Genomic DNA, 27,892 nt, shown 5'->3' with positions numbered 1-27,892 from the left:
GATGTTTTGGGCAAGTTTTTCCGTTTATCTCTCTCTCTCTCCAACACGTGAAACCAAAAGGGAAAAGCCTGCAGACTTCAGAGTGACTCTTTATATTTCCAATTGGACTCAGTATTATACCCTAGACAACGAAAGAGCTTATTTCTGAGTGATTATTAATGTACCTGCGTTTTAGATTGAGTATTGACGCATGTTATCTGAATGTTTGTACTAACCTTAATTTTTGTGCCCCTTTATTAATAAAACTTTTGAAAATAGTACCATTGGACTTCAACTGACATATCTATCTTTGCTGGTAAGTGAAACCAGTTACTGGTTTCATAACAAGTTCAATAACAGTGGTATCATCTGCAAATTTTATCAGTTCAACTGAAGGATCACTGTAGATGCAACATTAGTGTATCGAGAAAAAAGGGGAGAGCACACACCCTTATAGTGCACCAGTGCTGACTGAGTGGGGTGAGGAGACGTGCTTGCCTCCTGTCAGAGAGGAAGTTTGGTATCTGCCTACAGGTGGCACCTGGTTCACTGAGTTTGGAGAAGCTCAGGGTTGATGGTATTGAAGGTTGAAATGAAATCTACAAAGAACATGCTGCTGTGGTGTGAAGTCCAGACTGGTGTTAACTCCATGATCTATAGATTATTGGCTCAGTAGGCAAATGGCAGCAGATCGAGAAAGTGCATTACAATCCGTTAGAGGAGTATTGTGACATAAAAGACACAATGAAATCTGCACTAAATAAACAAGACAGAAACTGTGAACTAAAAAAAGAAAATGGTGCAAAAACTCAGCAGGAAATATTGTATCTGTGGAATTTTCTGATGAAAGGTCTGAACCTGAAATGTTGATGATGAGTAGACCACACAACTGTCATTATGCTAATCAGCAGAAGCAATGGATCCAAGTACCACCCAAAGTAAGCAAGCTAGGGTCCCGGTGCAGTCACAACAACTTGGATCTGAATGCTCTCAAAGCCATGGAGAGGTATATTGACTTCAGGAGAATTGTTTCCTCTCTCATCAACAATTCCTTCCAGAGAAGCTGCTTAATCAGCTATATTTTTCCAACATTTTCTGTTTCATCTCAGATTACTCCAATTTTGGTTTTGATTTTCAGAAATGGCGGCCTCTCCAGTTAATGCATTAATAAGGCTATGAGCACACAGGAGTTTAATTTTTTTTAGTAAAGTTAGTCATAATTTGCCTGCCGTTTCTGCTATTGGAACTCTTTGTAGTAGGAAGTGGTGGGAGGTACTAGAATTAAACTTAGTTGCTCATGCATGACTGACATTTAACATTACTAATATCAGTCACCTAGAAATTAAATGGCATTCTAATAGCACAGAAACATATGGGCCACTTAAATATATTATATATTATATATGCTGAAAACTTTTCCAGTCAGGTAGTCACTTTTATGAGGTTATTATAAAAAAGGTCACCAATAAATGTGGATATGATTATGCAACAATGAAATTGAAGTAATTTTTGGGTAAGATTATGTTATATAGTTCAAACACCAACTATAGATTCGAAAAGGATGATTAACAACTTATATTAACCATTTTCTCGTCCATCAACGTTTTCCCTAATGCTTTAGAAGTCTAAATTTGTGGTTGACTTTGGAACCTTTGTTCATTTTTATGTGGTTAGATGACTTCCATTCCTTTTGGCATTGATGAGTTGTCTCAAAGCTTAAATGCTTATATTGTATAAATCTGAAGCTAGAAATGCGAACCAATTTTAGAGCAAAAATCTGATGATCAAATTTTCAACAGAATATGACAATAACAATTTGTAGTAGCCTTTGCATATTACTGACAAAACTATTTTGGCTTTATGACTTTTGAATGGGCAATGTTTCAATTTAATATACTTTTATAAATACTAATTGCTTCAAGCTGTAAAGTATAGCATTCCTATCACAGAGGTTTACATTTATGTCTGTAATTTTTCTTATACAGTTTAATTTTGTTTCACTGATTTCACTATGAAGATGAATTAGCAACTGGACATAATCATGATTGATGGTGTAAATTAAGGTTATAAATGTTTGTATTTTTTTCTGCACTTTAATTTAATCCCTGATTATTTTTTCAGCTGTATCTGATGTTTTCAGCTCTCTGCTAGCCTTTCAAACACCATCAAAAATAGACCCTCTACAGCAAACTGGCTCTTTGCCCTCCTACCTTCGATTTATAGAATGTCCAATAACATCATCAATCACATGGAAGTTATCCTGACAAGTTGGGGTTGGTATTGAGTTATTACTTTGTTATGTCAATGTTACCGCTACATTTCCAGTGCATACTCAGAGAGCTGTGCACATGCTGAAGTTTGCAAATGGTTGCCAACTCAGCAGCGAATCCATCATATGAGTGCTAGCACGAGGTATACAAACTGTTTTCATCAGACATATTAAAACACAATGTACTTTGTGCAAATTATTTCCATCTAAAAATAATCTGTGCAGAATGACTTTATATTTTTCTAGCATTTAACTCCAGTAATTGCACATTAAAAAAAGACTGTACCACATGCTTTTCAATGTTTCCATATGATAAAATACAGGCTTATTTATTTTATATTATTATATTTTGATTATATGGGGTAAGGGCTTATCCAGTAAATGGGAATATTGCCATATACTTACCTAACAAAGGATCCCAGTCAGAAAATCACACTCAATATTGATCACAAATCTCTTTTAAAAAATGGAGGAAATTGATCAAATACAATAAAAGTTGAGCAGTAATAGTGACAAGAACACAAAAACACAAGAAAATAGGAGCAGGAGGAGGTGAACAAGCCCCTCAAGCTAACCCCATTTTTCAATATGGTCATGGCTGAGCCATGTTGGCATTAGAAACCCACTTCTGTGCAGTTTTCCGAAACTCTCAGTTCCTCGAGGACGCAAGAGATGCAGATTTTGGAATCTGGAGTGAGGAAAGAAACCTGGAAGAACTCAACAAGTCAGGCAGCATCTGCTGAGGGAAATGGACAGTTGACATTGCATGTTGTGATCCTTCATGTGGATTGGTTGCTCCACCAGTTTGCTTTTTTACCCTCAATTCCTCAATCGTTTAAATAGTGATTTATCTCCTCCTTAAATATAACTAATGATCCGGCCTACAGAACCTTTTGGAACAGCAAGTTCCAGAGTGTCACTGCTAACTGTGAGAAGACATTTCAATAGCCCTTATTTTGCAACCAAATATTCTTGTTTGTGACTCTCCTACATCTCAACATTTACCTTCTCAAACTCCCTTAAGATCTTATATGTTTGAATATGGTTGTCCGTCAATCTTCTACCCTCAAATTTCCAGCTTATCTACTGTTATCTTTTACAAACCCACTGACTCACAGCTACCTGAGCTATATCTCTTTCTACCCTGTTACTTGGAAAAAGGCCACCCCCGTCTCTCAATTCCTCCCTTTCTGCTGTATCTGCTCTCAGGATGAGGCTTTTCATTCCAGAGGTAAGGAGATGTCCTCCTTCTTCAAAGAAAGGGGCTTCCTTTCCTACACCATCAGTGCTGCCCTCAAATGCATCTCTTCCATTTCATGCAGGTCCACCTTTACCCCATCCTCCCACCGCCTCACCAGGGATAAAGTTCCTCTTGTTCTTACCTATCACCCCACTAGCCTCCGCATCCAACACATAATTCTCTGTAACTTCTGCTATCTCTAGCGGGATCCCACCACAAAGCATATCTTCCCTCCATGCCACTTTCAGCTTCTGCAGGGATTTCTCGCTACACAACTCCCTTGTCCATTCTGATCTCCCTCCTGGCACTTATCCTTGTAAGCAGAACAAGTGCTACACCTGCTCCTACACCTCCTCCCTCACTACCATTCAAGGCCCCAAACAGTCCTTCCAGGTGAGGTGACACTTCACTTGTGAGTCTATTGGGGTCATCTGCTGCATCTGGTGCTCCTGCTGTGGCCTCCTGTATATCAGTGAGACCCAACATAGATTGGGAGACTGCTTCACTGAAAACCTATGTTCCATCTGCAAGAAAAAGCGGGATCTCCCAGTGGCCACCCATTTTAATTCCACTTCCCATTCCCCATTCCTATTTCCCTCTTTTAACTAATGTCTTTACCTGCCCATCACCTCCCTCTGGTGTTCCTCCCCCTACCCTTTCTTCCATGACTTCTCCTAAGAGTTTCCCTCTTCTCCAGTCCTTTATTTCTTTCACCAATCAACTTCTCAGCTCTTTAATTCACCCTTTTCCCCACTTTTACCTATGACCTGTTATCTTGTATTTCTTCCTCCCCTCCCCACACCTTCTTACTCTGGCTTCTCATCTCTCTTCCCCAGTCCTGTTGAAAGGCCTTGGCTCAAAGCAATGACTGTTAGCTTTATTTCCATAGATGCTACCTGGCCTGCTGAATTCCTCCAGCAGTTTGCATATGTTGCTTGGATTTCCAGCATCTGCAGATTTTCTCTTGTTTGTAAAATGTAAACAGGTTATTCTTCCAGCGTTTCATTGACAAATATACCTTGCACTGTGATAAATTGGAATACAACTGAACATTAGGAATTGATCGTTTTAAGAAGGGTTAAACCCAGTCAAGGTTGACTTTAAATAGGTCATGAACTCATGCCCAGTAAGCTCCCGAAACAAAGCTGACTTTAAATAGGTCACAAACTCTTAAGTGTCAGTGACATCACTCTGCGGAGCTCACACCACACAATCATGGGCCATTGATCACTCTTTGTAGTTAGAGAGGCCTTTCTTTAAGTTATTTCCTCTCTGTGTTGATGTAGAAGGTGTTTAGCTTCTCCCACAAGGTCAAGCATTTGATGCTGAGAGAACAGAAGGATGAGGATCGTAATGAGAATGAAATGAACTGATAATATGGAAAAGGCTCATTGTTTCAATTGGTTCTTTCCTATGATAGTTTTATTCATTATTATATCTGTATTTTGTTTATCTTTTACCTTAACCAGTGAAGCTAATATACTCCTATCCAACTATGGGCTGTTAAACATTTTATACCCAATGGAGTAAATCAGAAAATTGTTTTTTTTTGAACAAGGCAACTTCACTGACTCATTTGGAGGGTATACCGCAGCATGTAGGAGATTTGGAGGTTAGCACATCCTACTTGTGTTTGTTCAGAGGTTAACCAGCTCCAACTTGTGAAACCAACAGATGGGTGTTGAGTAACTGAGTAAAGACTCTTAATTCTTTACAAATAAACTAACTCAAATTAAATCATCAGAACACTTATTTAGATTAAAGGTTCATAAGAAATTGCAATAAAAATAGAAAATGCTGGATCTGAAATATGACCATTTTATTTTACAGATGCAGCCTCACCAATATTTTCTATTTTACTTTAGATTTCTAGCATCGGTAATTTCTTTTAAGTTTGATATGAATTTAAAAAGAAACAGCATTTAATATTTCCGTATATTCGTTTCCTCATCAATTTTGGCTGTCATCAATGATCCTCTGCTTACAAATTCTTTGCTGGCCCACACTTACGTGGACATTATCAAATGAGATCACTTAATTTAATTTAGGCCTGCAATCACACCAGCCATTTTTATGCTCTGTCTTGTGGTTGCTTGCCGGATAATCTTGCCCGGTTTTTCAACAAAGAAGACTACAAAAAGCAGGAAAAGGTGTATCAAATGGGGTATGTTGTCCAAAATATTCTCTAATTTTTGTGGTGTTATTAACAATAAATTGAAAACCATGGTGAAGAAGAAAAGTGATGCTGGATTATACAGTTGAATGCAGAATTGGTGCAGTTTTTATTTTGACAGTCAATCATTCTCTTATCTCTCACCCTAACCCACATTTATCACCCACAATCTGCTTTGTCTTCCTCTATTTTTTCAACATCAATACAGTACTCTCAAACTTCATTTTGAGTTCCTGATGCTCCATATACTATCCTTCTTTCTGTGGCCTCACGTTGTGGAAATAATGATGCAGACATCATTCACACCCATATCTATCTTAAAACTACAATACATGACCATTCTATCCCTTTCAAGTCTCCTTTACTCAATTAATTTGCAAGCTTTTAAAAGTTAACAGCTTTCTCTGGGCTCCTTTTCACAGATTTCTTAAACTTTGAATGCATCCTCCTAAGCACTTAGTTTTCATTTTGGATTCTCAACAGTATTGATAATGATATAAGCCCCTGTGGAAGGTTTTTCTTTCATTCTCCCTGGTATTTCATGTAAGAAATACAAATTTAATCATTTGTGGAGAGTGGAGTTTAAACGCTAAAGCTCTTTTTCATACCTAGGGCTTCTCAATGAACATTTAATATCCTAGTGGTACAATTACATTGTCAGTCGTTAACAAATCCTTCATCAATCTAAGTTTTGATAAAGGATTTGTTAATGAAGTTTCCCCCTTTAGACTTGAAGTGGGTCACTAAATTTTCCCCTTTTAGGGCTCGAGGCAGTTCATTAATTTTAACAACTTATAATGGAAATTCTGAAGCGAACAGAATTATTGAATCATTCAAAATCGTGTTACTCATTTCTAAAGTTCTTTTCTTCAGTCATGCACAATGTATTTCATAGCGATTAAATAGTAAAACTTTGAACTAGTAGGTGGAGTCTAATGACTCAGAGTTCTGCAAGGTCTGTGACCGAAAAAACCCCACTAATGAACAGAAACCAAATGGATTTGGATAGCTCGTTGTTAGTTTTTAACAATACATTTATATATATATTTTTAAATATTTCATACTCCAGTAAAGCCCTGATTATCAGCTAGACCCTCTAAGAGGATTGCAGCCTTGTTGTGGTTTGGAGGCTTGTGAGCCTCAATGACCCAGAGAGCTCTGTTAGCCTGAGTCAGGGCTTTATGCTTTGGCTCTTGGTAGGGTCACCCATGCCAAACAGGTCAGAGGGTAGATGACAGGCTAAGACTGGTCCACTAGTCTTCCAGGTTTGGGTGATCAGCTCAGGGCCAACAGTCCTGAATGGTAAAAGAAAATTGTTACAGAAACAGCAATGAAGAGTCTTTCTACATCTGAGTGTGATGGTATTCCTGAGTCTCCACCCGGGTCACGCATGACTGACATCAGTGAAAATCAAGAGGAAGCTACTGACGTGATGAAGGAGGCTCGAACCCCACCAAAGATGGAGAACCGTCATTGTTGCCCTAAATGCTAGCAGCATAAGTGGCAGTAGGTAAGTAAGGAATCAGCTAGATAAGTATTCAGATATCCCAGGTGTTGTCTGCTGTACTCTCGTTTCACTGATTCCCATGTCCCATTTACTAACCAGGGCCCTAGTTCTCATGTTAGATTTCTGCTCACTGGGGTCTCTGATCTTTTGTTCTGCTCCCTGTAACCAGACCCTGTCCTCTTGCTCCATGTCAGCTCACTGGGACTTCACACTACTTTTTAAACTTATGAAGCCCTGGTTTCTGCACTTGCTTTAAATCAACCAGGATTTAGCTTCCCCTTAAACTTAAATTCACTGGAAAATTTATTAAAATACTAACTAATGTATTTTAAAAGGTGCATTGCAAATATGCTTGTATATAGCATCCAATAGTCTGGAAAATCTGCTAGTACATTACCAATGTCCTGAGCATTGGTGTATTATCATAGTAATAAAATCTCATAGAAAATAAGGAAGGCTTTAACAACTCACCACGTAGCAAGGCCGCTATATTGCGGCAGGAAAATGTGTTCAGTAACATGAGTAAACGAGTGGGCAAGAGCAAGTCCCACCTACAAATTAAAGATAAAATGACTCCCAACTAAGGCATACCACTGGTCTCTAGGTTTGTGTCAGTGATAAACTCCCTGGAAACGGCTCTCATGAAAGCTCCGCCAGAGCAAAGATCTACTACAGCAGACCTCGTCCCTATTGGGATTGTTGTTCCAATGCCAGTTGTATTTAGCCTTCAACAACTGAAGTGCAATTTGTAAGACCGGAAGACTATAAGACATGGGAGCAGAATCAGGTAATTCGGCCCATCAAGTCTGCTAGACTATTCCATCATGGCTGATTTATTATCCCTCTCAACCCCACTCCCCTGTAACTGTTGATGCCCTCGCTAATCAAGAACCTATCAACCACCACTTTAGCTATACCCAGTGACATGGCTTCCACAGCCATCTGTGGAAATGAATTCCACAGATTCACCTCCCTGTGGCTACAGAAATTCCTCCTCATCTCTGTTCTGAAGGGTTATCCTTCAATTCTGAGGCTGTGCCCTCTGGTCCTAGACTCTCACACCATCGTAAACATCCTCTCCTTTCAATATTTGAAATAGAGAAACATAGAAAACCTACAGTTAAATACAGCTTGCATGGCGAGGGGAGAGGGGGTGCTTTTGTTGGAGCAAGAAGGGGAGGGGGGGATGTTTCTGTCATTCATTCTTTGGGGCGTTTTCTGTTTCATGAATGTCTGTGAAGAATAATAATTCCAGGTTGCATACTGTATACATTCTCTGATATTAAAGTGAATCTTTGAACCATATCCAGTTGTTTTCTCTTTAGGAATATGTATTCTCTTCATTGTGTGTAGCTCTGGAATACGATACACAGGATGATTACTGTAACAGACAATACACTGGAGAAAGCTAACATAAAAAGGTGGAGTGAAGGGATAGAGTAATAGCTGGCGAGTGATAGGAGGATCCAGATGATGAGGAGTGAAAGGTAGAAGGGGAGAGGAGAGTATGAATGACACCAAAAGCAGAGGTGACAAAGAGCTGCAAATTTTGGAATTTGACAAGAGGAAATTGCAGCATGGAATAAAGGATGGGACACCGGAGGGAAACCAGAGGGAGGAGTGTGTGGGTGATGAATAGATGGATAAGGTGGGGAGGGGAAACCAATATGGTGATGGGTGCCAGTTTGATTGGGAGGAGGCAGAAAAGAAAGATAGGGTGACAGAGAGCTGTGGGCAAGTGAGAGAAGGGAAGGGATGGTGGAGGAGCAGTTACCAGAAGTTGGAGAATTCAATGCTCATGTCACCAGGCTGTTGGCTACGCAAGTGGGACATAGAAAACATAGAAACATAGAAAAACATACAGCACAATACAGGCCCTTTGGCCCACAAAGTTGTGCTGAACATGTCCCTACCTTAGAAATTACTAGGGTTAAACATAGCTCTCTATTTTTCTAAGCTCCATGTACTTACCCAAAAGTCTCTTAAAAGACCCTATCGTATCCACCTCCACCACCATTGCCGGTAGTCCATTCCACGCACTCACCACTCTCTGAGTAAAAAACTTACCCCTGACATCTCCTCTGTACCTACTCCCCAGTACCTTAAACCTGTGTCCTCGTGTGGCAGCCATTTCAGCCCTGGGAAAAAGCCTCTGACTATCCACACAATCAATGCCTCTCATCATCTTATACACCTCTATCAGGTCACCTCCCATCCTCTGTCACTCCTAGGAGAAAAGGCCGGGTTCACTCAACCTGTTTTCATAAGGCACGCTCCCCAGTCCAGGCAACATCCTTGTAAATCTCCTCTGCTTTGAGAATCCTATCAATGTCCGGCTGTAACCTCTGACAGCCCTCCACACTATCCACAACACCTCCAAACTTTGTGTCATCAGCAAACTTGCTAACCCATCACTCCACTTCCTCATCCAAGTCACTGATAAAAATCATGAAGAGTAAGGGTCCCAGAACAGATCCCTGAGGCACCCCACTGGTCACTGATGGGTTTGATGGGTTTCAACGAAATCCCCCCTCATTCTTCTAAACTCCAGCAAGTACAGACCCACAGCCATTAAACACTCCTCTTACATTCACCCTTGCATTCCCAGGATCATTCTTGTGAAGCTCCTCCGGACTGTCTCCAATGCCAGTGTATCCTTTCTTAGATAAAGGACCTAAACTCCTCACAATACTCCCATCGTGGTCCGACCAAAGCATCTTTCAGGGGTGTGTGTGTGTGTGTGTGTGTGTGTGTGTGTGTGTGTGTGTGTGTGTGTGTGTGTGTGTGTGTGTGTGTGTGTGTGTGTGTGTGTGTGTGTGTGTGTGTGTGTGTGTGTGTGTGTGTGTGTGTGTGTGAGTGATTGCTGAGGAGAGTGCTTATGATTATCTGATTTTGCTGTTGATGGATTGATTGAGACTGATGCTGGGTGGGTGACACTTGTACAGAATGGATCAGTACGTAGGCTGGTGATGCAATTATTGTGAAATGGATTCTGATGATGTTTCCATGGGTGTGAAACTAAATTATTTCGTAGCATAACATCCATGTCCTTAGGCCTTCAGTTCTCAGGATAAGAGGTGGAAAAAGTAATTTTACAAGATGCCTGAAAGAGGAAGTGGAGGGGTGGGAAGAGTCAACAAGGTAATTATGTTACACATAAAATAATTGAACACAATTTCAACTATTGTGTGGGAAGAAAACCCATAATTACAAATGTTTATTATAAAGTATCTTATTTCCATTTGTCTGTGATTCAAAGGTCTTCCTAATTCCATAGAAATGTCAAGGGGTTAACGTACCCTAGTTTTTCTTTTCTGAGCAGTGGCTCAATTTCAGTTTATGATCGAATGTACCAGAAGGTCACATTATCACATCCCATCTATAGATCTGTGGCTTATTTATTTATGCCATAGTGTCAGAGTTCAGGTAAAGTAAATTAAGATTTGTACAATAATAATAGTTTGTGCAGTCATTATTTCACTACTTAGCTGCTGTGCAGGTTGACCCTGTGGTTAAGAAGGCGTACAGTGTATTGGCTTTCATCAACCATGGGATTGAGTTTAGGAGCCAAGAGGTAATGTTGCAGCTATATAGGACCCTGGTCAGACCCCACTTGGAGTACTGTGCTCAGTTCTGGTCGCCTCACTACAGGAAGGATGTGGAAATTATAGAAAGGATTCAGAGGAGATTTACAAGGATGTTGCCTGGATTGGGGAGCATGCCTTATGAGAACGGATTGAGTGAACTCGGCCTTGGAGCAGCGGAGGATGAGAGGTGACCTGATAGAGGTGTACAAGATGATGTGAGGCATTGATTGTGTGGATAGTCAGAGGCTTTTTCCCAGCACTGAAATGGTTAACACGAGAGGGCACAGTTTTAAGGTGCTTGGAAGTAGCTACAGAGGAGATATCAGGGGTAAGTTTTTTTACGCAGAGAGTGGTGAGTGCATGGAATGGGCTGCCGGCAGCGGTGGTGGAGGTGGATATGATAGGGTCTTTTAAGAGACCGAGATAGGTACATGGAGCTTAGAAGAATAGAGGGCTATAGGTAAGCCTAGTAATTTCTAAAGTAAGTACATGTTTGGCATAGCATTGTAGGCCGAAAGGCCTGTATTGTGCTGTAGGTTTTCTAAGTGTATATGTTTCTAACATGTTCTTGAGCTAAAGGCCACACCACATTAAGAGATCCAGCATGGTAACAGGCCCATCCCACCCAATTACAGCCATGTGACCAATTACCCAACTAACCCCGTGCTGGTGAGGGCAGGAACAGGGAGATAGGGGATCTGAATGTGTAGCTGAGGAGCTGGTGCGGGAAGCAGGGATTCAGATTCTTAGACCACTGGGATCTGTTTTGGGGTAAGGATGAACTGTACAAAGGAGACAGGTTGCACTTTAACAGAAGGGAGATCAGCATTCTGGCAGGCAGGTTTGTCACTGCTACATGGGTGTGTTTAAACTAAGAAGTGGGTTGGGGGTGGGGGTAAGAGACGGACTGGAAATATAAGAATGGAGTTAAAGGGAAAGAGAGAATAAGAAAAGTTAAGAAAGACAACAGAATTAACGGGGCAGAAAGCTCAGGAAAGGATCGGAGAGTATGGCCAAGTGCAATAGGAATCGATGTGAAAGGTGAGGGGAGTAATGGTTTAAAAGTATTATATATGAATGCACGAAGTATAAGAAATAAAGTGGATGAGTTTGAGGCTCAGTTGAAAATTGGCAAGTGTGATATTGTAGGAATAACAGAGACATGGCTGCAAGAGGACCAGGGCTGGGAAATGAATATTCAAGAGTATACATCCTATCGAAAGGACGGACAGATAGGCAGCGGGGGTGGGGTTACTCTGTTGGAGAGGAATGAAATTCAGTTCCTTGGGAGGGGTGACATAGAATCAGGAGTTATAGAGTCAGAATGGATAGAACTGAGAAATTGTAAGGGCAAAAAGACACTAATAGGAGTTATCTACAAGCCCCCAAACAGTAGCCTGGATATAGGGTGCAAGTTGAATGAAGAGTTAAAATTGGCATGTCGCAAAGGTAATACTACAGTTGTATGGGGGATTTCAACATGCAGGTAAACTGGGAAAATCAGGTTGGTACTGGACCCCAAGAAAGCGAGTTTATGGAGTGCCTCTGAGATGGATTCTTAGAGCAGCTTGTACTGGAGCCTACCAGGGAGAAGGCAATTCTGGATTTAGTGTTGTGTAATGAACCAGATTTGATAAGGGACCTTGAGGTAAAGGAGCCATTAGGAAGTAGTGACCATAATATGATAAGTTTTAATCTACAATTTGAGAGGGAAAAGGGAAAATTGGAAATATCAGTATTACAGTTGAACAAAGGGGACTATGGAGCCATGAGAGAGAAACTGTCCAAAGTTGACTGGAAAGATACCCAAGCAAGGATGACAGTGGAACAACAATGGCAGGTATTTCTGGGAATAATACAGAAGGTACAGGATCAGTTCATTCCAAAGAGGAAGAAAGGTTCTAAGGGGAGTAAGGGGTGGCTGACAAGGGAAGTCAAGGACAGTATAAAAATAAAAGAGAAGTATAACATAGCAAAGATGAGTGGGAAGCCAGAGGATTGGGAAACTTTTAAAGAGCAACAGAAGATAGATAACTAAAAAGGCAATACGGGGAGAAAAGATGAGGTACGAAGGTAAGCTAGCCAAGAATATAAAGGAGGATAATAAAAGCTTCTTTAGGTATGTGAAGAGGAAAAAATTAGTTAAGACCAAAGTTGGGCCCTTGAAGACAGAAATAGGTGAATTTATTATGGGGAAATGGCAGATGAGTTGAACAGGTACTTTAGATCTGTCTTCACTAGGGAAGACACAAACAATCTCCCAGATGTAATAGTGGCCAGAGGACCTAGGGTAACGGAGGAACTGAAGGAAATTCACACTAGGCAGAAAATTGTGTAGGGTAGACTGATGAGACTGAAGGCTGATAAATCCCCAGGGCCTGATGGTCTGCATCCCTGGTTACTTAAGGAGGTGGCCCTAGAAACTGTGGATGCATTGGTAATCATTTTCCAGTGTTCTATAGATTCAGGATCAATTCCTGTGGATTGAAGGGTAGCTAATGTTATCCCACTTTTTAAGAAAGGAGGGAGAGAGAATACAGGGAATTATAGACCCGTTAGCCTGACATCAGTGGTGGGGAAGATGCTGGAGTCAATTATAAAAGATGAAATAGATGAAAAAAAGATGAACATTTGGATAACAAGTAACAAAATCAGTCCAGGTCAGCATGGATTTATGAAGGGGAAATCATGCTTGACTAATCTTCTGGAATTTTTTGAGGATGTAACTATGAAAGTGGACAAGGGAGAACCAGTGGATGTAGTATACCTGGAATTTCAGAAAGCCTTTGATAAGGTCCCACATAGGAGATTAGTAGGCAAAATTAGAGCACATGGTATTGAGGGTAGGGTACTGACATGGATAGAAAATCAGTTGGCAGACAGGAAACAAAGAGTAGGGATTAACCCGTCCCTTTCAAAATGGCAAGCAGTGACTAGTGGGGTACCACAAGACTCGGTGCTGGGACCGCAGCTATTTACAATATACATTAATGATTTAGATGAAGGGATTAAAAGTAACATTAGCAAATTTGCAGATGACACAAAGCTTGGTGGCAGTATGAAATGTGAGGAGGATGTTATGAGAATGCAGGGTGACTATTGGACAGGTTGGGTGAGTGGGCAGATGCATGGCAGATGCAGTTTAATGTGGATAAATGTGAGGTTATCCACTTTGGTGGCAAGAACAGGAAGGCAGATTACTATCTGAATGGTGTCAAGTTAGGAAAAGGGGAAGTACAAGGAGATCTAGGTGTCCTTGTTCATCAGTCACTGAAAGTAAGCATGCAGGTACAGCAGGCAGTGAAGAAAGCTAATGGCATGTTGGCCTTCATAACAAGGGGAGTTGAGTATAGGAGCAAAGAGGTCCTTCTGCAGTTGTACAGGGCCCTGGTGAGACCACACCTGGAGTATTGTGTGCAGTTTTGGTCTCCAAATTTGAGGAAGGACATTCTTGTTATTGAGGGAGTGCAGCATAGGTTCATGAGGTTAATTCCTGGGATGGCAGGACTGTCATATGTTGAAATATTGGAGCGACTGGGCTTATATACACTGGAATTTAGAAGGATGAGAGGGGATCTGATTGAAACATATAAGATTATTAAGGGATTGGACATGCTAGAGACAGGAAACATGTTCCCAATGTTGGGGGAGTCCAGAACCAGAGGCCACAGTTTAAGAATAAGGGGTAGGCCATTTAGAATGGAGTTGAGGAAAAACTTTTTCACCCAGAGAGTTGTGGATCTGTGGAATGCTCTGCCTCAGAAGGCAGTGGAGGCCAATTCTCTGGATGCTTTCAAGAAAGAGTTAGATAGAGCTCTTAAAGATAATGGAGTCAAGGGATCTGGGGAGGAGGCAGAAACGGGGTACATTGTGGATGATCAGCCATGATCACAGTTAAATGTGGTGCTGGCTCGAAGGGCCGAATAGCCTACTCCTGTACCTATTATCTATTGTCTATTAACCATCTTTGGAATATTTAACTGAGTAACGAATTATGTATTGAAGTGAAATACAGAACAAATTAGGACACTACTGATACTACTACATACTATAAAACTCTGTATTAGTTCCTAATAGTTATCTGTGGAGGAATTCATCCAGTGTATGCTGCTGTGTTCTTTCGATTGGCTGTAAATGAACAAAATCAGCATCAGGTTTATTATCACCGGCATGTGTTGTAAAATTTCCTAACTTAACAGCAGCACTTCAATGCAATACATAATATAGAAGAAGAAGGAAAAAAATTAAACCAGTAATAATAATAATAATAAATACACAAGTAAATCAATTACAGTATATGTATATTGAGTAGATTAAAAATCATGCAAAAAACAAAAATAATATATATTTAAAAAGTGAGGTAGTGTCCAGGTGTTCAATGTCCATTTAGGAATCGGATGACAGAGGGGAAGAAGCTGTTCCTGAATCGCTGAGTGTGTGCCTTCAGGCTTCTGTACCTCCTACCTGATGGTAACAGTGAGAAAAGGGCATGTCCTGGGTCCTGGAGGTCCTTAATAATGGACGCTGCCTTTCTGAGACACTGCTCCCTGAAGATGTCCTTGGTACTTTGTAGGCTAGTACCCAAGATGGAGCCTCTTTCACTTATTTCAGTCCTGTGCAGTAGCCACCCCACCCAAACCAGACAGTAATGCAGCCTGTCAGAATGCTTTCCACAGTACATCTGTAGAAGTTTTTTAGTGTATTTGTTGACATGCCAAATCAGTTCAAACTCCTTATGAAATATAGGCACTGTCGTGTCTTCTTTATAACTGCATCGATATGTTGAGACCAGTTCCTTCGTCTTACCCTTCCTGTAGCTCACAATCAACTCTTTCATCCTACTGATGTTGAGTGCCAGGTTGTTGCTGCGGCACCACCCCACAAGTTGGCATATCTCACTCCTGTACGCCCTCTCATCTCCATCTGAGATTCTACCAAAAATGGCTGTATAATGAGCAAATTTATAGCTAGTATTTGAGCTATGCCTAGCCACACAGTCTTGGGTATAGAGAGAGTAGAGCAGTGGGTTACACACACACCCCGAGGTGTACCAGTATTGATCGTTAGCGAGGAGGAGATATTATCACTAATCCGCACAGATTGTGGTCTTCTGGTTAGAAAGTTGAGGATCCAGTTGCAGAGGGAATTACAGAGGCCCAGGTTCTGCAACTTCTCAATCAGGATTGTGTGAATGATGGTATTAAATACCGAGCCATAATCGATGAACAGCATCCTGATATACTGTAGGTGTCTGTATTGTCCAGTTGGTCTAAAGCCATGTGAAGAGCCATTGACCTATTGTGGTGATAGGCAGATTGCAGTGGGTCCAGGTCCTTGCTGAGGCAGGAGTTCAGTCTAGTTATGACCAACCTGTCAAAGCATTTCATCACTATAGATGTGAGTGCTACTGGGTGTTAATTATTAAGGCAGTCCACATGATCATTCTTAGGCACTAATATAATTGTTACCTTTTCGAAGCAAGTGGGAGCTTCTGCCCGTAGCAGTGAGAGGTTGAAAATGCCCTTGAATGCTCCCTTGAATGTGCTTCAATAATCAGCACGGGCACCTAGTGCAGGTAATAGACAGCCTGCATTGTGTTTCTGCATGAAGTAGTGTCGTAATCCAACAATAAATTTCTTGGCATCCTTTGTAGTCATTAGTTCAAGTTCAGATGTATCATCTTCATCTCTCTCCTTGACTTCTTATTTCCTGACTTGGTGCTTCAATACAAAAAATGTGTTCGACAATTGCATCCGCCAGCCCAAATCGATAACATAACACAAGTATACACAACTGATTTATTAAAAACCGTTCACTCTAAGCACCGTGTGGTGTCTAATGGCCACAGAAGTGCACGTGACTGACGCTGGTTAGAAACTTCTGGCAATAGTCACCTGTACCAACGAAATGGTGTTATATCCCAAATAAATAAAGGGAATTCTTGCTATTTCCTCAAATAGCTTTTGTTCTTAAAGAGTAGTCCCAAATAAGGGGCTGCCCAATTAACTGATGGCCCGATTAACCTGAATCCATTGTATTTTAATACAAAATAAATAGATTAGACTGTCCCAAAAAGCATCTTTCTTTGCTGATGATGATTGCATATACACCAGTTTTATTTGCAGATATATATTATTTAATACCTAGAGACACAATAAACTATTCCAGAAATAGTTGCTTTCAGAGAGCTCAGTGAGTAACTATAGACCCAGTGTGTTACAGACTCATGTTGTATATTTTAACCTTGGCTTCTGGTGAATAATCTCATTCAGTTAATGGATTGCTGAAACAGTACACTAGTCTTCAGTATCACTGGAGTATGACTCTTAATATTATACAGAGAGTCATTCTAGACTGCTTTATCAGGTTTTCAGTAGAACAGTGACACAGCTATTAGAGCTGCTACTTCATGGTTTCAGGACTCAAAATCACGAAGAGAAAGGGTCCCAGAACAGATCCCTGATGTACTCCGCTGGTCACCAACCTCCATGCAGAATATGAGCCGCCTACAACCAGTCTTTGCCTTCTGTGGGCAAGTCAGTTCTGGATCCACAAAGCAATGTCCCCATGGATCCCATGCCTCCTTACTTTCTCAGTTAGCCTTGCATGGGGTACCTTATCAAATGCCTTGCTGAAATCCATATACAAAATAATAACTTTACAAACCCTGCAGCTTTGGGACTTAAGTATAAAACATGAAAAGAGAAAGAGGAAACCAGGGTGTAAAGTCTTGCTTTTGTCACAGGCGTGCATGTTTATGGTGCTAAACACAAGGGTTTTGAAGCAGTGGATATCTTTAGAAAACAAATACAGTGCAGGAGGTTGAATTCACTCATTATCTTGATCAGATCAACCAAAGGGGTTAGGAAAGGACTGTAAAAAAAAAGGGTCACAACCCATCAATTAATGCTAGCTTAATATCACTGTTGGTCTTGAAACTGCTCGTTTGTTCTGGAACATATGCAGGTAAGTTCCATAATCCTTTTATCACAACATGTTTTAGTAATTTTCTTAATACAAAATACTAACCTATTAATTTAGAATTCTTGCTTTAGTAAACTATCTTCTTTAGTAAGTTTAAACCTGCTAAATGCAATTTAAACAAAATGCAAGAGTTCATGGAATATCAATGTGCTAAATAATGGAGTCTTTTTGAAGATATCTAACTAAACATTAGCAAGTCAGAACTTAGGTTTATTTTTCTCTTGCCAGTTTTGTCTTCCAGGTGCTGAATTATTGATGCATTAGTGTAAAAACACTTCAAAAATATATTTGTGGGAGAACTTTACATTCTTTGTGGTGGCGTGTTGGGGAGGAAGCATTAAGAAGAAGGACGCCTCACGTCTTAATAAGCTGATAAGGAAGGCGGGCTCTGTCGTGGGCAAAGTACTGGAGAGTTTAACATCGGTAGCTGATCGAAGGGCGCTGAGTAGGCTACGGTCAATTATGGAAAACCCTGAACATCCTCTACATAGCACCATCCAGAGACAGAGAAGCAGTTTCAGCGACAGGTTACTGTCGAGGCAATGCTCCTCAGACAGGATGAAGAGGTCAATACTCCCCAATGCCATTAGGCTTTACAATTCAACTGCCAGGACTTAAGAACTTTTTTTTAAAGCTATTATTAATGCTTTTTGAGTTAGTGATTTAGATGCATATCATATTATTACTGAGTTAAGTATTGTATGTAATGAGTTTTTGCTACAACAAGTGTATGGGACATTGGAAAAAATGTTGAATTTCCCCATGGGGATGAATAAAGTATCTATCTATCTATCTATCTATCTATCTATCTATCTATCTATCTATCTATCTATCTATCTATCTATCTATCTATCTATCTATCTATCTATCTATCTATCTATCTATCTATCTATCTATCTTTGTGTGTCTTTCAAGTAAGTATGTGGATATTCAGACAGGCTACATTAAATCCTGATGAAAGATCTCACTCAAGTCATTGACTATTTATTCCTTTCCATAGATGCTGCCTGACCTGCTGAGTTCCTCCAGCATTTTGTGTGCGTGCTCTGGATTTCCCCCATCTGTAGAACCTCTTCTGTTAATGAAAGGCTACATTATGGTTGTGTAAAGTTCCTTGTTCTCCTGCGCCTCTATATTTACCTAACTGATTAAACTGAAGATATCTCAGCTGATTTCTGGTATGGATCTTTTTACAGTTTATGTATTTGTCTACATGTACAGCTTAAAGTCTGTGCTTCATTTTAAAGGGGTCAATGTTTAGTGTTGGACTAATGACATGAGCTGGAAACTGACTGTTCCAGATATACAGGCTGGGAAAACGAAACAGCTGAACCACCTTTGGGTACCGTTGGTTGATTTCACAGCAACTAAATCCGAGAAATTGACTGCTAAGATGAGATAAATCAGATTGGAATTAGGTACCATTCTGTAAACATCTTGTTGGAGATTTTGGTTGCATTGAAAGTCTAAATCGTTCTTATAGGCCCAGTAAGAAATAAGAAGTGAATCTTCTTCACTGTACTAAAGTTGAAGTAATAAGTAATGTATTATGTTTTGTTTTGTCCCACTTACCTAAGGATGTCTATATTCTTCTGCAGTATTTGAATGTACATGTTCATTTGACTAATTTGTGGGATGCAAGAATTGAATGTTATAAGAGATTGAGCTGATGAAGCTTATATTCCCCAGTTTGAATAAATTACATTAAAAATATAGATTTATTAAGTGTTCTTTCAAATGAATGTATATGTTTAAATGAAATTAATTTAAGCTAGGGTAGATGCTGGGAGAATATTTCCCTTACATAGAAGGTCTAGATGGGGTAGAGTTTGGCAAATGTGTTCAGGAAAGTTTCCTTAATCAATACAATGAGAGAATGTGTGATTAGGGAATGAGAAATTTGTTTAGGGGAATACCTGGCATCTGGTGACCACAATGTCATTAGTTTCAAATTAAATATGAAAAAGATAGGTCTGGTGCGTGAACTGAGATTCTAAATTGGAGAAAGGCCAATTTTGATGGCATCACAAAGGAGCTGGCAAGTGTGGAGTGGGATGGGCTGTTTTCTGGCAAAAGTGTATGATAAGTGTGAGGCCTTCAAAAGTGAAATTTTTTTGAGAACAATGCTTTTATGTGCCTGTCAGAATAAACGGTAAAGATAATAAGTGCAGGAACCTTGATTGTCAAGAGGTTAAGAAAAAAAACCAAGTAGGAACAAATGGAATGCTTATGGAGTATAAAAAATGCAAGAGAACACTTAAGAAAGAAATCAGGAAGGCTAAAAGAAGGCATGAAGTTGCTCTAGCAGATAAGGTGAAAAGAATCCTAAGGGTTCCTACAGATATGTTAAGAGCAAAGGGATTATAAGAGACAAAATTGATCTTCTGGTAGACAAGAATGTGTGGAGCCAAAAGAAGTGGGAGAGATTTCAAATAAATCTTTTTGCAGCTGCAGTTATTCAAGAGACAGACACAGAGTCTACAAAGTGGCACTAACTTTACGGACCATATACAGCTTACAGAGGATGAACTGCTTAGGTGGAAAAACCCTCAGGGCCTGACAAGTTGTTCTTTCAGATACTGCTAGATGCAAGCGCAGAAATGTCTGGGGCCCCAGCAGAGATATTTATATCATCCTGAGTGACAGGTGAGGTACCAGAGGATTGGGGGATAGCCAATGTTGTTGCACTGTTCAAAGAAAAAGCTCTAAAAATAAACCAAGAAATTATAGGCTTGTGAGCCTGACATCAGGTTATTGTGTGTGGTAGGTCACGTCTAACCAATCTTATAGAGCTCTTCAAGGAACTTCTCAGGAAAGTTGCTGAAGACAAGGTAGTACATATTGTTTACATGGGCTTTAGTAAGCATTTGACAAGGTCCTGTATGGGAAATGAGCCAAGAAGTTTCAGTTGTTCAGCATTCAAGATGAAGGAGCAATTTGATTAAACTTTGGCTTTTTGGGAAAAGCCAAAAAGTTGTAGTAGATGGTTGCCTCTCTGACTGGAGACCTGTGACTAGTGGTGTGCTGCAGGGATCGGTGACGGGTCCATTGTTGTTTGTCATCTCCATTAACACTCTGACAGATAACTGGATCAGTAAATCGGTGGATGACTCCAAGATTGGGGTTGTATTGGACAGTGAGAAAGGCTATCATGGCCTGTAGTGGGATCTGGACCAACTGCATGAATGGGCTGAAAAATGGCAGATGGAATTTGATGCAGACAATTATGAGGTGTTGCACTTTGGTAGAACTAACCAGGCTAGGTCTTACAAAGTGAATGGGAGGGTACTGAGGAATGCTGTAGAACAAAGGGATCTCGGAATATAGGTCCATAATTCATTGAAAGTGGTGTCACAGGTTGATAGGGTCATAAAGAAAGCTTTTGGCACATGGGCCTTCATAAGTCAAAATACTGAGTACAGGAGATGGGATGTTATGTAGAAGTTGTATAAGACACTGGTAAGGGCTAATTTGGGGTGTTCTGGACAGTTTTGGTCACCTAGCTACAGAAAAGATGTAAGTGAGGCTGAGAGAGTACTGAAAAAATTTACAAGTATTTTGCCGGGTCTGGAAGACCTGAATTATAAGGAAAGATTTGGTAGGTTAGGGCTTTATTCAATGGAACATTGATGATTGAGAGGATATTTGATAGATATATACAAAACTATGATGGGTATAGATAGGTAAATGCAAGTAGGCTATTTCCACTGAGGTTGGGCAGGATTACAATCAAAGATCATGGGTTAAGGGGGAAAGATGAAAAGTTTAAGGGAAGCATGAGGGGAAAACTTCTTGTCTCAGAGTGTTAAAGGGTTTGGAGCAAGCTGTCAGCACAAGTGGTGCATACAAGCCCAATTTCAATATTTAAGAGAAGTTCGGATAGATACATGTAGGGTAGGGGTATGGAGGGCTTTGGTCTCATGTAGATCAATGGCAGTAGGCAGATTAAATGGTTTGGCATGGACTAGATGGGCTGAATGGTGGTTTCCGTGCTGCACTTTTCTATGACGCTATGAGTCTATGGTTCTTTCTTCTGTGTTTAAAACTATAGGCCAACCTTGGAATAAGCATCATCGAATTAACAATGAAATGAGGAGACGTTCAGGAAAATGTTTTAAGCTCCCTGCCCAGAGGCAGAAATTAGCTGATTTGAAAAGCATTGTGACAATGGGGTAGTATGAGAAGGGGAAGTTGTTGAAAAACTTCATCTTTAATAATGTTGACTCACCAGGCTCAAAAAACCAAATGCCCTGCTCCATTTGCTCTTTTTTGTTCTTGCGTCTTATTTTTGTTAACTCTGCAGGAAAGGTAAAATAAAGATGGTTGAAGTAATTGGAGTTGGTCCTTAATATCATTGCTTCTCCTGGTAGGAACCTCACTGCCATTTTCTATTTCAGCCTACCTTGTTAAAAATCTTCTTGGGAATTCCATGAATTAATCAGACAAAGTCTTTCTCATTTCTCAACTAAGTGGGAGAAAGGATTCCAAAGAAGGTAATGGTCTGAAGAGAAAGCATCATACTACCAACCTGCTGAATGCTGCAGAAAGGAATGAACATGGCTCTGTGTCACAAGTAACTCATTATACTTGGTCTCAGTGCTATTGTGCTACTTTCTAACCAGCTTATAACATTTTCACAAATTTGTTGCACAGTGAGTCTATCAGTGCAAGCCTATTGCCTCAGCTGTTCAGTGTCATCTCTGCCATTTGCACGTATTGCTGGTTATGTGGAACAGAAATCCAATGAACTTTGTGACATCAATGCTATTGTATGAGTAGGTCTGAGGCTACAAAAGGCAAATCATTTCTGAAATCCTTACAGCTAAGGTCAACCTAAAATTAACCTTTTCTTCACTTATTTCAATAGATTGTACACTGTGAAAGGCCAGTGGATTTGTGTGAATACAAAGGATATGTGGGTCAGATGAGCAATGCATTTCTTAAGGTAAGAACAAAAAGTTTATCCTCTAACGGAATCTATATATTTAATTTATCAGCATACCATAGAATATAGAACATAGAACAGTATAGCACAGTACAGTCCACGATGTTGTGCCAACCTTTTAGCGTACTTCAAGATCAATTTAACCCTTCCCTCCCAGATAGCTTCTCATCCACATACCTATCTAAGAGTCACTTGGATGTCCATAATGTATCTGCTTTTATGACTGGCCATGACTGTGCCTTCCATGCACTGTCCAATTCCTGTGTAAAATACTACCTCTGCCATCCCACCCCTATACTTTCCTCCATTCACTTTGAAAGTATGTATTCTTGTATTAGCCATTGTTACCCTGGGAATAAAGATGCTAGCCATCCCCCCCTGTCTATGCCTTTTCTCATCTTATATTCCTCTATCAAGTCTCTTCTCGTTCTGGTACACTCCAAAAAGAAAATCCCTGGCACACTCAATATTTCCTCATAAGACATGTTCTCTAATCTAGGCAGCATCTGGGTAAATTACTCTGCACGCTCTCTGAAGCTTCCACATCTTCCCAATAATAAAGTGACCAGAATTGAACTCAATACTCTAAGTGCAGAGTAACCGAAGTTTTATAGAGCAGCAACATTATCTTGAGACTCTTGAACTTAATTCCCCAACTAAAGAAAACAAACACACTATACACCTTATTAATCACACTATAAACTTGCATGGCAACTTTGAAGGATCTATGGATGTGGACCTCAAGATTCCTCTGTTCCTGCACACTACCAAGAATCCTACCATTAACCCTGTATTTTGCCATCGAGGTCAACTCACCAAAGTATGTCAGTTCACACCTTTCTAGATTGAACTTCATCTGCCATTTCTCTGCCCAATTGACCATTGCCTTATAGCAAACTTCAATATTCTCCACAATACCACTAATCTTTGCATCATCTGCATACATACTAATTTACCCTTCCACTTCCTTATATACTGCAGGCAGAGTCTGCTCCATCTACTACCACTCTCTGCCTTCCATGGACAAGCCAATTCTGAATACACTCAGACATCCATGTTTCCCTTGATCCAATGTAACTTGATTTTCTGAATGAGCCTACCTTGGAGAACCTTGTCTAATGCCTTACTAAAATCCGTATCACCACCTGACTTTCATCAATTTGTTTTGTCATTTCCTGAAAAAAAATCAGTCAAACTTGTGAAGCATGGCCTGCCCCTCACAATGACTCTATGATTATCACAAAATTCTAATTTATTTATTTATTGAGATACAGCACAGAATAGGCCCTTCTGGAACCATGTCACCCAGCAATCTTGCAAGATATAACAGATAACAACATAGATTACAGTTGAGTTATTTATCAATCAATATATAAATGTCACCTGAAACACTTTGGTCTGTATACAGGGGACAAAGTGGAAAAAATGATGTAATAAAATGTTATAGGATCTATAATTAGAATTTTTCTTTGATTTGCAGCAGGAAATTGGGGAATATGTCGGAAAAATCTGAATCTTATCAACGTACACAAGCAAAAGCAAACTAATATTTTTAATAATATCACCCATATTGTTTTTATTTTTTAATTTTTTTATTGCAAAATCATCTAGACATCTAGAATAGGATATAGTATTAGCTGCTGAAAGCATTATGTTAAAATGTAGAGTGACATATGAATGCTGGGGTCCATAACCTGGGAATTTACAGCATAGAATGATGTTGACAAATGGAAGCCAGTAAATAGAACTTGGCAAGGTCATACAAATTCTTCAATCTCTATCAAACAAAAGTTCTGTTCGCCACAAGCTCCCTTATCATTTTCTAATCTACAAAGGCTGGTGGCTGAGCACTATTCTGCTTTTGAAGCTCTCCTTTTTTTCTAGCCCTTTATACAGTATTCCTATCTCTGTAACCTGTTCCTGTGCTGCAGGTTATGTACACAGCTTGGATTAGAATTCTAGCTTCTTTATCAGTTGGAAATTACCTTCACCTCCCAAAGACAGAAGACTAAAAATTTCCTTCCTAAACAATGCTTCTTTCTGTCCTGTTAGATTTCCATAGCCCACATTTTTATCAAACGTCTGAGCTCCTGCCCGAACATCTTCTGTGATTTTATATAAATGTTGTTCGATAGTGTACCTGTACGACTTGCAAAAGATGTTAGCCTACATTAAAAATTGCATATCTAACTCTTTTGCTGTTGGTTTCATTTATTTAAATATCATTTCTTTTTTGATGCATTCCATGGATATAAAAGTATCTACAGAATCAGATTTAATATGCATGTCGTGAAATTTGTTGTTTTGAGGCAGCAGTACAATGCAATACATAATAATTTAAAAAGCTATAAATTACAATAAGAAATACATATAAAGATTAAATTAAGTAAGTAGTGTAAAAGGAAAGCAAAAATAAAATAGTGAGGTAGTGTTCATGGGTTCATTGTCCATTCAGAAATCTGATCGCAGAAGGGAAGAAGTTGTTTGTGAAGTATTGAATTTATGTCTTCAGGTATGTATCTGCTGCTTGATGGTAGCAATGAGAAGAGGGTATGTCCTGTGTGATGGGGTCCTTAATGATGGATGCAGCCTTCCTGAGGTGCTACCTTTGAAGGTGTCCTCGATGCTAAGGAGGCTACTGTCGACGATGGAGCTTGTTGAGCTGGAAAACTTCCTTCAGCTTTTTCAAATCCTGTACAGTGGTCTCTGCGTGCCAGATGGTAATGCAACCAGTTAGAATGCTCTCCACCGTACACCTGTAGAAATTTGTGAGTGCCTTTGATGACACACCAAGTCTCCTCATACTGCCGATGAGATGCAGCTGCTGTTGTACCTTCTTTGTAATTGCATCATATATCGGACCCAGGATAGATCTTCAAAGCTGTTGACAACGAGGAACTTGAAACTGCTCACCCATTCCATTGCTGATCCTTTGATGAGGTCTGATATCTGTTCCCTTAACTCCTCCTTCCTGAAGTCCACAATCGATTCCATAGTCTTAATGACGTTGAGTGCAAGGTTGTTGTTGCAACACTACTCAACCAGCTGATCTATTTTACTACAGTACACCTTCTCATCACCATTGAAATGCCGCCAACAATAGCTTTCTTATCAGCAAATTTATAGATGTCCTTCGAGCTGTGCCTAGCCCACACAGTTGTGAGTTCAGTGCCCTAAGCACACATCCTTGAGGTGTGCCAGTGTTGATTGTCAGCGAAGGGGAGGTGTTATTTCTGATTCGCACTGACTGGGATTTCCCAGTGAAGAAGTCAATGATCCAATTGCAGTGGGAGGTACAGAGGCCCAGGTTTTGGAGCTGAGGACATAATTGTCTTGAACATTGAACTGTAATCAATAAACAGCAGCCTCCTCCCCTCCTTCACTACAAGTAGTTCTCTTTCGTTCAATGGATTTTTCAACACCCAGCCAAGAAAAATGGTCATCCATAATGCAGGATGCAATGCTAAGACGGATTGGCCTTTTGCTCATGCTCCCAAAATGTTTTGTTGCAACCACATAATTGTGTGCATTGTCACAAAGGGTTACAGTAGAAGTTTGAAATACAAACAGCAAGTACTGGAAGCAGTCTGCAGGTCAAGCCGTATCCATACAGGAAGAAACAGTTCATACTTTTGGTTGAGCATTTTCCACCAGACATGGTTCATTCAGTTGTGTGGTGGGTGCTACAATCCAGACAAATGGGGAAGGCAAAGAACAGATCTGTCAACTTGAAAGTAGGCACCATGAGCAGTAGAGTCTGACCTCTGACCTAGTATGTCCCATCATGCAACCATTACTATTAAGCAAAGGATCAACTCTGGTTTAATGAAGCATGCACTAGCACATGACAGATTTTCGGCTTGCAAAATCAATTCTTGTTTCTCTTTCTATAAGCACTGTTTGACTTGCTGAGTGTATCCGGCATTTTCTGTTTTCCTTTATTGTAGAATTACGCTATCTGAATCTTATTATCAATAAGTATGGAAATTCATATGATTTTCTGACTTTCACTTTCTCTATATTTCTGGAGAAATAATAAAATCTGTAAGTTGGCACTGGGAGTTGGTTATCTCTGTGTGCTTGTGAATATGATTTCTGGCTTCAGGTCAACTATGGGCAAAGAAACTGCTCCTGATCATCATTTCTATCCTCCCTCAACAGAATCCTCCATGTTGAGCAGCAGTTCAAAGTTCAAAGTAACTTAATTATCAAAGTGCTTACATTTCACCATATACAACCCTGAGATTTATTTTCTTGTAGGCATACACAGGTAATCCAAGAAACACCACAGAATTAATGAAAGACTGCACAGAGCAGGACAGACAAACAATCCTTGTACAAAAGATAACAAACTGTGCAAATAGAAAATAAATAAAAAAACAAACAAAAATTATCAAAAACACGAGATGAAGATTTCTTGAAAGTGAGTCCGCAGGTTGAGGGAACAGTTCAGTGATGGGGTGAGTCAATTTGAATGAAGGTATGCACTCTGGTTCAAGACCCTGATGGTTGAGGGGTTACAACAGTTCCTGAACCTGATGATGTTTTGTTCCGAGGCTCCTGTACCTTCTTCCTGATGGCAACAACGAGAACAGAACATGGCACTTGGAAGAAGCACTGGGTCTATTAAGGGTGACTGAGTGTACTCTGGGTGGGGGATTTCAATGTCTGCTACCAAGAGTGGTTTTTTAACACTGTTACAGATGAAATTGAAAGACACGTCGCTAAAATGAACCAGACCAAGGAAATAAAAACACTTTTCATTTTCTTCACCAATTTACCAGTGACAATTTCATCTGTCCTTAACAGTATTGGTAAAAGTAATTGTGCGGGCAAAGCCTTATCATCATACAAAGGATCTTCTGCATTGTGTTGTGTGACACTATAATCATGCCAAATCGAAGAGACAAAGAACAGTTCTGGCAGCTGAAAGCCAGTGCTCCAGGTCTGGATGTTGTTCCAGTAAAGATACAACACTGGGATCTAGACATTGATGTGGTAAATTGCCTGGGTATATCTTGTTCAAAACAATCAGCAAATCCAGTCTGGTGAATGACTGTTCAATCAGTCAGTTATCAATGCATTAGAAGATGTCATTGACAGTGCCATCAAGTAGTACTTACTCTCTAATCATCTACTTACCAAAGCTCAGTCTGGACTTACCAGAATGGCTCTGGTCTAGACCGCAACACCCCATTGAGCAAACAT

At 40.0% G+C, this 27,892-nt stretch overlaps 2 long non-coding RNA genes across 3 annotated transcripts in view; both read left to right on the top strand.

The window, feature by feature from the left end:
- Positions 1 to 18,054, top strand: part of LOC140725393 (uncharacterized) — a 51,568-nt gene extending 33,514 nt beyond the window's left edge. The window contains exons 5-6 of one of the 2 annotated variants that reach the window (XR_012098337.1): positions 2,101 to 2,252; positions 17,968 to 18,054. This is a non-coding gene — a long non-coding RNA (uncharacterized lncRNA). The remainder of the gene's footprint in view (positions 1 to 2,100; positions 2,253 to 17,967) is intronic. The other variant, XR_012098336.1, reaches the window with a different exon arrangement.
- Positions 18,055 to 18,641: 587 nt separating this feature from the next.
- LOC140725394 (uncharacterized) lies at positions 18,642 to 24,874 on the top strand. Its single transcript, XR_012098338.1, has 4 exons — positions 18,642 to 18,653; positions 18,740 to 18,917; positions 22,607 to 22,684; positions 24,165 to 24,874. It is a non-coding gene; the product is annotated as an uncharacterized lncRNA (long non-coding RNA).
- Positions 24,875 to 27,892: the final 3,018 nt, after the last annotated feature.

This window comes from Hemitrygon akajei, chromosome 3 (genome assembly GCF_048418815.1).
Source record: "Hemitrygon akajei chromosome 3, sHemAka1.3, whole genome shotgun sequence".
Lineage (NCBI taxonomy): Eukaryota > Metazoa > Chordata > Chondrichthyes > Myliobatiformes > Dasyatidae > Hemitrygon > Hemitrygon akajei.
Note: the sequence above shows the minus strand (reverse complement) of the source record. Positions and strands in the feature narration are given on the sequence as shown.